Consider the following 12,526-nt stretch of genomic DNA (forward strand, 5'->3'; position numbering starts at 1 on the left):
CCCATGCTTACTCGCCTCCATACCCCTAGCTGCTCGGCACCTGGCTTGCTCTTGGGAAGTATGGGATCTGGGCCAGTAGCGTTAGCCAAGCACAGCCTGCCAGGCTTCAAGGGTGGAACAAGCTTATGGGCACAAGATATACTCAGCAGAAGGTGCCACCAGCCACAGAGGTTTCCAGCTGGCTAAGTGACACCCCAAGGATCCCATGACACTGTCTTTCCTTTACAATTTTAAGACAAAAGGTTTGAAAGATATGTTTTAAAAGGTTATATCTTTTAAGAGTCAGGTGACCATGTGATTCCAAAATACTGTTTCCTACACACGCTAGATGTCACTGCATAACCTGAAGTATTGGCTGTAACTTGATCTATTTCTTTACTCTCCTTATAGGCAAGATCAGTAAGAGTACAAAATAATCCCCAGGCACATTTCCTGACAGTGGCAGGTTTACTTGTATCTGGCCATTGTAGTGATAAAAATGAATTCTTCTGAACTCTCACAGCAATTCTATACATTAACCTACAAAGGAACATTATCATTTTTCTTTTTATCGACTCTTTCTTTTCCAAATTCTGAATATGTTTGCATTGATGAGTAAACAGATAGTCCCTAATCTAAAAGATGCTGGAAGAAACATGGTCAGGTGCAGTGGCTCACGCCTGTAATCCCAGCACTTTGGGAGGCTGAGGCAGGCGGATCAGCTGAGGTCAGGTGTTCAAGACCAGCCTGACCAACATGATGAAACCCTGTCTCTACTTAGCCGGGCATGGTGGCAGGCGCCTGCAATCCCAGCTACTCGAGAGGCTGAGGCAGGAGAATTGCTTGAACCCAGGAGGCAGTGGTTGCAGTGAGCCGAGATAGTGCCACTACACTCCAGCCTAGGAGACAGAGCGAAATTCTGTCTCAAAAAAAAAGAAAAAAAAAGTGCTGGGAGAAACGTAAAGAAAATAAAAATTAGCTAATGAACTTAATGTGTTCCAAGTTCAATAGTTATGGAATGCTTTCTGTGTGTCAAGCACCAATAAGCAGCAGGAGACACAAAATATGAAGGACACAAAGAACTGTGGGAACATAGAGAAGAGGCTCATAAAGGAATTAGGCAACAGATACCAGCCCCAAAAGAAACAGCTAATCTTCATTTGAAAAACCTTATATAACCTGCACATTGTGCACATGTACCCTAGAACTTAAAGTATAATTTAAAAAAAAAAGAAAAGAAAAAACTTATATACTTCAGGTGGTTTATGATTTGTGCTTCCTTAGGTTCGAGCAACATTTATCAACTATATTTAGTGCTCTGTGAGATGTAAATAGGCGGTTAGTGGAAAAGAATTCCACAGCCAAATAAGTCTGAAAAAAAATCAGCTATTAAAAAGCCAACAGGCATGTTTTAATTGCAGAATTTTTCAGTGTCTACTATTTGAATGTGGATTTCATCTCAAAGAGGACTGCAGTACGTATTATGTCTTAATGAGAGATACATTCTTTTTTTTTTTTTTTTTTTTTGAAACAGAGTCTTGCTCTGTCACCCAGGCTGGAGTGCAGTGGCGCAATCTCGGTTCACTATAACCTCCGCCTCCGGGGTTCAAGCGAATCTTCTGCCTCATCCTCCTAAGTAGCTGGGACTACAGGCGCGCACCACTACACCCGGCTATTTTTTTTTTTTTTTTTTTTGTATTTTTAGTAGAGATGGGGTTTCACTATGTTGGCTAGGCCGGTCTCGAACCCCTGACCTCAGATGATGCACCCACCTTGGACCCAAAATTCTGGGATTATAGGCATGAGCCACTGTGTCCAGCCAAGAGATACATTCTTAAAAAACAGTGGTTTCCCACCGAACAGGTTTAATGAAAAGCAGTAGAAGAAATGACAGTGGATACTTGGAATATGAAGATTTAATATTTATGGCTGTTAATATTTTATAGATTAGAAAAAAATCTGTGATCTTATTTTTACCCAATTACTGGAAATTGATCTGAAAAAAACTATTTTACAAAGTCAGGACATTTTTTAGTTTGATTTTTCCTTTTTGTAAGTAACTTCGATGTAACAGTAAACAAATGTTCTATGCAGTGCAATTCAAAACTCACATCAATTATTTAACTGAAACAAAGAAAAAGAAACTTTGAAGAAATATTACGTACACAGTAAATTTCAAGCTCCCAGATTTCCTAAGAGTTACATATTCATCTCCCTCTGCCATTAGGGATTCCTTAAAAAGAAAAGGTCCAGAAAGCATTCTATTAGGATAAACCATGGTTTATGTGAACTTGTTGAGCTAAATAAAATGGAACAATGCGATGAAGAACACATTGCAATAACATTTATTAATGAGGCTTGGAGAAAGTCAAACCCTAAAATATAGACTGAACACTGGCAAATGATCAATGCTGCATCTCTTCCTTCTTTGGTTCCACTCTGTCCTTCCTCACTCTTCATGCTGCTGCTAGAGATTGATTTGCTTGGACACCATCAACAGGGCTATAACCTTTGGTTTCCTGTCAATTCAGCCAGTAGGAACTCTGCCTCCCAAGACACTAACAAGCCCAAGAAGAGTGAAGTCTGGATATTTATGCTCCTGGCTCCTTTCCTGTAAGGTTACCTGAGGTTAACTTTTCCCTCAATGGAAGGTCATTCATTACTCCTCTCAAGTGAGTTTTGACGAATGTGTATTACACAGAAAACAGCCATCACAAACAAGACCCAAAACAAAAGTGTCCTGGTCCCCTGTTTGCATTCCATGATTCCCTCCCCACTGTCCCAGAAACCATTGTTCTGTGTTTTGACATGATAGATTAGTAGTTTGCATTCTCTAGAATTTTATATCTACAAAACAAAATAGTATGTTCTCTTTTCTGTATGAATTTTTTCAATCAGCATTTTGAGATTCATCCAATATGTTGTTCGCATCAGTAGGTTCCTTTGGTTTTTGTTCGTTTGTTTTGGTTTTTTTTTTTGAGTATTTTTTTTTTGCATGCATGCATGCATGAAACAAAATGTGTTTATTTATTCATGTCTTTATTGGAATTATGGTTGTTTCTAGATTTGGGCTCCTGTGATGTAAGTTACTACCATTTTACTGGTATTCTTGGATACATTTTTCTGTGGACAAATGTTTTTATTCTCTTGGGTAAATGCCAAGGAGTGAAATGAACTAGTCTTTTTCTTTTTTTGTTGTTGTTTTTGTTTGTTTGTTTGTTTGTTTTGAGACAGAGTCTCTTTCTGTTGCCCAGGCTGGCGTGTGCTTATAGTAGGTGCATGTCTAACATTTTAAGAACTGCCAAACAGATTTCTAAAGGATTGTACCATTGTATAGCCCTACCAGTGATGTACGAGAATTCTAGTTGTTCCACATCTTCACTAACACTTAGTATATTCTTTTTCATTTTAGTCATTGTAATAAAAGGGAGAAGAAAAGAAAGGCAAAGTAATCAAGAAAAAGAAGTAAAATCATGTCTATTTTCAGAAGGCAAGATTAACTAGTCTATGTCGTATTATCTCATTCTGATTTTAAATGCATTTTCCCAACTGAGATACCGTGAATCTTCTCCATTGTAGTTACTGGTCATTTGTACATCTTTCTTAAGAAGTATCTATTCAAATAGTTTGTTCCTTTTTTTTAGGTTTCTTGTCTTCTTATAGACTCATAAGAGCATTATATATATTCTTGATATGGATATTTTCTCTATTATGTGGCTTACTTCTTTTGTTTTGCTAAAGTTTTCTTTCAAAGTGCAAAGTTGTTAAATTTTGATGAAATCTAAGTTACCATTTTTTCTTGAATGACTTAGATTTTCCTTTCATAGAAACCTTTGCCTACATTAAGGTCACAAAGGTTTCTCTTCTGTTCCCTTGTTGAAATATTATAATTTTACTTTTTTACATTTATATTAATAATCCATTTCTTGTTAGTTTTTTAGCACAGTATGAGGTAAGGGTAAATGTTCACTTTTCCTCATATATTTATCCAGTTATCCTAGCAACGTTTAAAAAAAAGTTCCTTTCCCCATTGGATTGTTTTGGGGTACTTATTGAAAATCAATTGGTCATATATGTATAAGTTTATTTCTGAACCCTCTATTCTATTATATTGACCCTTATGTCTATCCTTTTGTTGCCAAACCACATTTAAAATAGTGCATGACACCAAATTAATTTCTTCTCTAAATTGCCCTCAGGATTCTAGGTCATTTTGATTTCTACATACATTTTTGAGTCATCTGATAAATTTATACTTTAAGTCTGTGGAAAATTTGGATTGGAATTGAGTTGGGAAAAATACATACACACACAATTGGGAAAAATTATATTTTTAACAATACTAAGAAAGGAAATATGTAAATATGGTATATCTTTTTAGTTACATAGGCCTTTTAAATTTTTCTCAGTGATGTTCAATAGTTGTAAGTGAAGAGGTCTTATTCACTTTTTTGCTAAAGTTATTCCTAAGTGTTATTTGTTGCTATTACACAAAAATGTATTTGTTGTTTTTATATGAACGCCCTATCCTCTGACCTTATAAAAAGCAGATGCTGGAGGCATGCTTGTATAGCCCATAGAACTGTGAGCCAATTATACTTCATTTTTAAATGAATTACCTACTCTCAGGTATTCCTCTATAGTTATGCAAAAATGAACTAATAGAGCAAACTACTATGTTTTTTTTTTTTTCTTGATGTTAAATCTAAGCTTGCATTATTGGGATAAACCCTACTTGGTCTAATATATTTTCCTTTTCATACATTGTTGGCTTTGATGAGCTAATATTGTATTAAGGATTTTAATATCTATATTCATAAGAATATTCATCTGTAATGATTTTATTTTTGTAATATCTTTGTCAGGTTTTCTATTAGGATTGTGTGGTCTTACATAATGAATTGGAGAATGTTCCCTCATTATTATTATTCTATTTTTCTGAACAATGCTGTGTAAGATTGGTGTTATTTCCTCTTTAAATTGTGACAGAATTAACCAATGAAATCTTGTGAAAATTTCTGAGTAACAAGGTTTTTTGATTTAAAACAAAATTATTTTAAATAAATTTTTATTTTCAAAATGTTATGTTACATTTGTCAATAAATTTATCCATTTCATTAAAGTTGTAGAATTTTTAAAATAAAGGTTGTTGACAATATTGTATTATTTTCCATTAATATTTGTAAGACCTTTCGTTTCTAATATTAGCAATTTTTTCTTTCTCCCTCCTTTTCTCTCTCTCTGTGAAACAGTGATCACATTTACTTGGTGCTTATCAATTTTGTTGATATCTTCAAAGAACCAGGTATCTGCATTAATTTTTTCTATTGTTTGTCTGCTTTCTATTTTATTACTTTCTGCTCTCAGCTTTATTATTTCTGTCTTCTATTTACTTTGCTCTTTTTTTCTTAGCTTCTTCTGGTGGTACCTTAGCTCTTCATTTTAGGTCCTTCTTTTGTAACATTTAAAGCTTTAAGTGTCTTCCTAAACACCACTTTTGCTATGCCCCACACATTTTAATATATTGTTTTCACACTGTCATTCAGTTTGAGCATTTAATTTTCTTTTTTTCCTTTTGACCCATGAATTATTTAGAAATTGTTTGTTAAATTTCTAAATATTGAGGTTTTCCTGGATATTTTATTGTAAATGAATACTAATTTAACTGTGTCATGATCAGACAATATACTCTATTTCAATTTCAATACTTTTGGAATTAGTAAAACTAATTTTAGACCCAACACATGTATTATATTGGTGAATGTATCACACATGCTGAAAATATATATTCTGCAATCGCTGAGGGTAGCATTCCATAAATATCAATTGGGTCAAGATTATTGCAGCTTATTTTTAGTTTTTCTAGCTCTGTTCCTATATGCACTTTTATGTGAACATTATTTCATTTTTCCTCTGTTGTTTTTGTTATGCTAAAATTGTTTTCTATTCCCAGCAGTGTGGGACTTTGAAAGGAAATGTGGCTGGTTAATGCTGAGAGTTTATGTCTCACCTTCTTTGCTAGCTTCTTTAGTATTTTATGTAGACCACTTGCACTCACCTGTTATGAATTGTGCAAAGCAACACCCCTAAAGTTGTAGCGAATGTTCTTCAATTGCTTTGCTAAACTTTTGGATTAGTAACTTTTAGTTAATCAGGTGTTCTCATGTCTGTCAGATACACTGTTGCTGTCTTCTGCTTCCTCCTTTGCAGATGCTGATACCACACTGGTCTTGTAGCTGTTGGTGGTTTGTCCTTACTCATTCATACTTTAGGGTTAATGAGGATGTCTTGTCACCTCCATTTGTTGTAGATGCCGTCTTCAAGTTAGACTTTCATATCCTAATTTCCCTATGTGTTTGAATGGTGGGATTTGAGAAGACTCAAACGATTCTACCACCCACTACCATCATTCTGCCAGAATCCTCTGAACTCCTAGTATTTTGCTTATGTTTCCTCCTTTATGTGTAGTTTGCCCTTTTAGTCACTTTTACATTAATTTTTTTAATGGAATTGTAATTTTAGTATTTTATAAACAACCAGTTTCCTTGGCCCTCTGTATAACAAAATGCTTCCTTTGATTTAAAATGCTTCATATAGAAATACAGATAGTACAGCCAGGCATGGTAGCACACACCTGCAATCCCAGCTCTTTGGGAAGCCAAGGCAGGCAGATCACTTGAGGCAGGAGTTCAAGTCCAGCCTGGCCAATGGTGAAACCCCATCTCTACTAAAAGTACAAAAAGTAGCTGGGCATGGTGGCGGGCGCCTGTAATCCTGGCTACCAGAGAGGCTGAGGCGAGAGAATCACTTGAACCTGGGAGGTGGAGGTTGCAGTGAGCCAAGATCACACCACTGCACTCCAGCCTGGGCGACAGAGCAAGACTCCATCTGAAGAAAATAAATAAATAAATAAAGATCATATGGTTTAGATGTGTTTCTGAGTTTTCAAATATGATCTTCTGGCATGGCTTTTCCTTCATTAGTACCATACTGTTCTTGTTCTCACAGGGAAAGTCTGTCCTCTCTATCTCCCTTTCTAAATGATTTCAGTTATTTTCCTAAGTATCAAAGCCCTTCAGGATTTTTGACTGAAATCACATTGTAGTTATAAATCTAATTACTGTCTTTACTATTAAGTATTTATCCAGGAATGTGGTATATTATTAGCTCAAATCTTCTTTTACGTTTCTTAGTAAAGTTTCAAACTTTGCCTTTGTGAAGCTTCACATTTTTTCTTATATTTATTGCATATCTGTTAAATTTTCATTCGATTGTGAAGTGATTTATTTCTAACATACTATAATCTGTTACTGCTAAGTTAAATAATAATTACTGTTGTATTTGAATGATTTTGCTTTTTTCATTTAATATCCTAATTAGATAAATTATGTTCACATATTACATCAAATTAATATCCCATATTAATAGATTTATAGTATTAAATCATCCACTAATTCCTAAAATAAATCATAGTTGTGGTATAAAATTATATTGATACTATCGGGTTGAGTTAATACATATTCCTTTATAATTTTTCCTTTTTTTTTTTTTTTTTGAGACAGAGTCTGGCTCTGTCGCCCAGACTGGAGTGCAGTGGCACAATCTTGGCTCATTGCAACCTCCAGGTCCTGAGTTCAAGTGATTCTCCTGCCTCTGCCTCCCAAGTAGCTGAGATTGCAGGCACCCACCACCACACCTGGCTAATTTTTGTATTTTCAGTAAAGATGCAGTTTCACCATATTGGCCAGGCTGATCTTGAACTTCTGACCTTGTTTGATCTGACTGCCTGGGCCTCCCAAAGTGCTGGGATTACAGGTATGAGCCACTGTGCTCAGCCAATTTTGTATTTACTCATAAATGAAGCTGATTTGTGGTTTATTTTGGTATTGTCCTTGAAGGTTGAGGTTGAAGTAACATTTGCAAAATGTATTGCATAGTGAAACCCCTTGTCTATTAAAAATACAAAAATTAGCCAGGAGTGGCAGTGCATGCCTGTAATCCCCAGCCACTTAGGAGGCTGAGACATGAGAATCACTTAGCCTGGGAGGCAGAGGTTGCAGTGAGCTAAGATTGTGCCACTGTGCTGTAGCCTGGGAGACAGATCAAGACTCTGTCTCGAAATAAATTCATAAATAACAAATAAATAAAATATTTGTCTTTTATCCATGCAAATGACTAAACATTTCTTAAACAGGCAAAAATACCACTCATTTTTAAAAAAATATTGTCTATATTTTATCTATGAATAATCCAAAACATTAAAGTTTTTAAAAAATTTTCCAGTAAGTTAATGGAAAACATAGATACCTTTTAATACCATTAGAATATTATCCAAAGGAGCCATCTTAACAGAGATATTCCTGTCACAAGAACTGAACAAATGAATTCCACGTGCCAGGACACTTCGTCTTCTAGACAGAATAGGAAACACATTGGCAAGCTCACTTGCTTTGGATCAGCAACATTGAATGTTGCTTTGCGGAAGCTGCCCCTGTTTTGTATTTTGTGTGTGTGTGTGTGTGTGTGTGTGTGTGTGTGTGTGTGTTTAGCAGGGCCTTGCCTTGCCCAGGCTGGAGTGCAGGGGTGTGATTATATCTCACTGTAGCTTCAAACTCCTGTGCTCTAATAATCCTGCCACCTCAGTGAAGCTTCCTCTTTTGAGTGACATAACCTAACTATGCATGCTAAGAAATTTTACTTTGCAACAGTCTTGATATGGTATTACAAACACAATTTATTTACTCTTAAATATCTGGTTTGAGAACCAATGGGTCCTAGGAACCATTTGTATACACCTGATCTTACCTATCATACCCTTAAAGTCCTTCTCCAAAATGGTGGGTTGCCTTGATTTTGCCCTATCTTGTATTAATCAAAACATAGGTTGGGAATTAGTAATTCCACTCGTATTTAGTAATTACTGGCTACAACAATGAAATATAACCTCGTATACACTGCAACAGTGAAATATAACCTTGCATCAGGAACAATCAACATGCCCCACCAACTGTCTTCTTTTTCTTTAAATGTCTGAGTGCTATCCAAACAATCTCTGTACTACCAGGAGCATCAAGAGATGTTTAACATTTAAGAGTCAATTATTGAAAAGGTAGAACGAGGCTCTTAGTCTCTTTTGTGCTACTATAATGAAATACCACAGACTGGATAATATATAAAGAACAAAAATTTATTTTTTAAAAAAGAAAGCATGCTTACATGTGCCTTTTATTTATTTTTTTTTTTTATAGATTTAGGAAGTATATGTGCAGTTTTATTACATGGATATGTTGTGTAGTTGTGAAGTCTGGGCTTTTAGTGTAGCCATCACCTAAATAGTGTACATTTTATTTAATAGGTAATTTCTCACCCCTCAGCCCCTGCAACTCTCCCATCCTTCTGGTCTGCGATGTCTATTATTCCACTCCCTATGTCCATGTGTACACACTATTTACTTCCCACTTATAAGTGAGAACATGCAGTATTTGACTTTCTATCTCTCAGTTGTTTCACTTAAAGTAATGAAATTTATTTATCACAGTTCTGAAGGCCAGGAAGTCCAAGATCAATATGCTTGCTCTGTCCTCACAGCAGAAGGCAGAATGGCAAGAGAGGACAAACTCCCTTCATCTGGTGCCTTTACAGAGGCACCTAATCCCACCAATAAGGGAGGAGCACTTATGGCCTAATCAAAGGCCTCGCCTCTTAATTTTATCACATTGGCAACACCTGAATTTTGGAGGGGACGCAGTCAAACCATAGCAGGCTCCATTATTTTTTTCTTAGCGTTTTCAATTGTCTGAGTCTTCTAATACTGGAAATAGCTCTGGGTGTATCACAGATGAATCTTACAGAATTTGGACTCAGCAGTGTCACCACACCAGCTCCATAGAGATTAAATTCAAGGCAGGCTCTCCAGCAATGATGTTGTGGAATGCAGTCAGACTAGCAGCTGGATTCAAGACCCACCAAAAACATCATTATTTGGGTAGGACATAGAGGTGGTTGGTGACTATTAAGGTTGAAGTGGGTCACTCAGCAGCCTGAAAAATAATTGTTTGTTAAGCATCACAAAACCTTCATGTGGAGCAGTATACTATAGCTCTAGGTGGCTGAGGAAAAAAAAATAGTGTCTAAAAGAACACCCTAGCAAGGACTGAGTGTCACTGCTCAGTGTGTGTGAATGTGACATGCTGAATGCGGAGACAGACTACAAGAAGAGCCTTCTTCACAGAGAAAGAACTGAGGCTCACCAGGTGGAAGTGCCTTCTCTGGGCATTTCAATCAGGTGTGCCATGGTGACAATGTCCTCTTTGAAGGTGTCCAGCACAACTGAAGAAACTGAAACTAAAACAAGGATATTCATGTTCTGGATGCTGTTGTCAGTGAATTACAAAATGAGTTTCTAGAAATGAGAATCCATCTCCTTCCTTTGGCTACCAGGCACTTGTGGTATGATGTATTTAACATGTAATGTATAAGACTTTATACTGTTCCCGGAAGTTTCCTTTACCTTAATATTCCTTTGGACTTCCTGCAGAGGTTCTTTTTAAAATGCAAATCTGACTTTTTTAGTCTGCTGCTTAAAACCCTTCAATGTCTCCCCATGGCTTGCAAGTGGAAATCCAAATTCTTTAAGATGCCAAAAAAAAAAAAGCCCTCGTGATCTGGACCCGTCAAATTACTTGATTGTTCCCAACCTTGTAATTGTCAATACTCCAAAAATACAGAACTACTTGCTCACACAAAAGTAAAATGCATGTTCTCTCATGCCTTGGTGCATTTGGCATGCTTTGCCTGGCTAGCTGCTCTCCTATTTATCCTTCATGGCTCAGCACATGTATCATGTCCTCACTACGACTCTCCCAGTGCCCCAGACTGGATTAGATGCTCTTCATATATTTCCCATAGAATTTATCACAGGCTACAATAATTGCTTTTTTGCTGGTCTGCTTCCCTAATTTTTGGCAGGCAGAGACTGTGTCCCTTAGATCTATACCCCTAGAGAATGTTATACACATAAGATGCTCTGTAAATGGTTCCTGGATAAATACACTAATTAATTGCCATAAAAATATTACAGGGAGAAGAGAAATGGTTGGCAGATAAGGAAATTGAGCAGAGTGATGTTGGTAGGCGACTTGCCCAACAACATCCATCACATTGACTTTTAATATTTGTCAACTGCAGAATCACAGGTGTGCATACAGTAAATGTTGGACTATTGTTGCCACTATGGTCAGTGTATACGCACAGAAACACTGCTACCTCTGCTTGTTATCTGAAAATAGGTGACCTTCGTTGTTTCTCTCCTTTGTGTCTATACATTTGCAGAAGTTGTAAATCTTCATGAGTGCAAATCTACAAGTCTAAATTGAACATGCTATTGAAGAGATTTCGTTTTCCTCCTTTGCTTCTGGGATGATTTCTCCTTCACGTTTTTAAAATAAATATTGGCGTAAAATAACACAAACTTGCCCTGTGGAAATAGATAAAATCCCGCCTCTGATTAATTGAGCTGAATCAGATAAACTGGAGCAATTGCAACTTTTGTGCCTCCTTGCAGCCACCTGTTTTTCACCATATTGAAGCTGGTGCAACTCTTGTTTCTTAGGATGTGAAGGGATACGTCAGTGACATGGAAGATTATAAGCAGTTCAGTGACTTTTCCACTCTGAAGTCTAAATCATGCAGACTTTAAAGAGTACGCAGAAAATCAGAGTGAAATAATGACAAAAATTCTGTGGAGGCAAAAATTGTATGCTGCACATCTAAAAATAGGATGCTGTAGGTCTATGATGTATCATTCGGAAAACTCTGCATGCTTAGTGGTCAGAATTTTTAAATCAAGCTTAGGGTGAGTTACTACATGCTTTCCTTGGCCCATTATTTCAACGACATTAAAGAGGTATTAACAGATGAGAGAGCACTGTGGCTACTACTCACAACATTATTTCACGTGCCTGGCATGTAAAGAAAGCCCTGACTCAGTGCGGTCAACTGGGTAACAAAGGACAGTCTTCACTCTCCTCCCACAGAAAGAAGTCCACTGTCATCAGATGTCACAGGTAAGAGATAGAGGGAATGTATTTAAATAAAAGATAAAAAGGCACGCGCTTGGTTTAATTTTTACTGCTGTTCCCACTACCTCAGTTATTTTTCCTCTGATCTACACTTATGACATAATAATTTTGAGTGCCATAAGAATATAAATACTAAAATCAAAAGATAAAATGTACCATCAGAGAATACTATAAACACCTCTATGCAAATAAACTGGAAAATCTAGAAGAAATGGATAATTTCCTGGACACTTACACTCTTCCAACACTAAACCAGGAAGAAGTTGAATCCCTGAATAGACCAATAGCAGGCTCTGAAATTGAGGCAATAATTAATAGCCTACCAACCAAAAAAAGTCCAGGACCAGATGGATTCACAGCTGAATTCTACCAGAGGTACAAGGAGGAGTTGGTACCATTCCTTCTGAAACTATTCCAATCAATAGAAAAAGAGGGAATCCTCCCTAACTCATTTTATGAGGCCAACA

This window comes from Macaca thibetana, chromosome 12 (genome assembly GCF_024542745.1).
Source record: "Macaca thibetana thibetana isolate TM-01 chromosome 12, ASM2454274v1, whole genome shotgun sequence".
NCBI classification, from domain to species: domain Eukaryota; kingdom Metazoa; phylum Chordata; class Mammalia; order Primates; family Cercopithecidae; genus Macaca; species Macaca thibetana.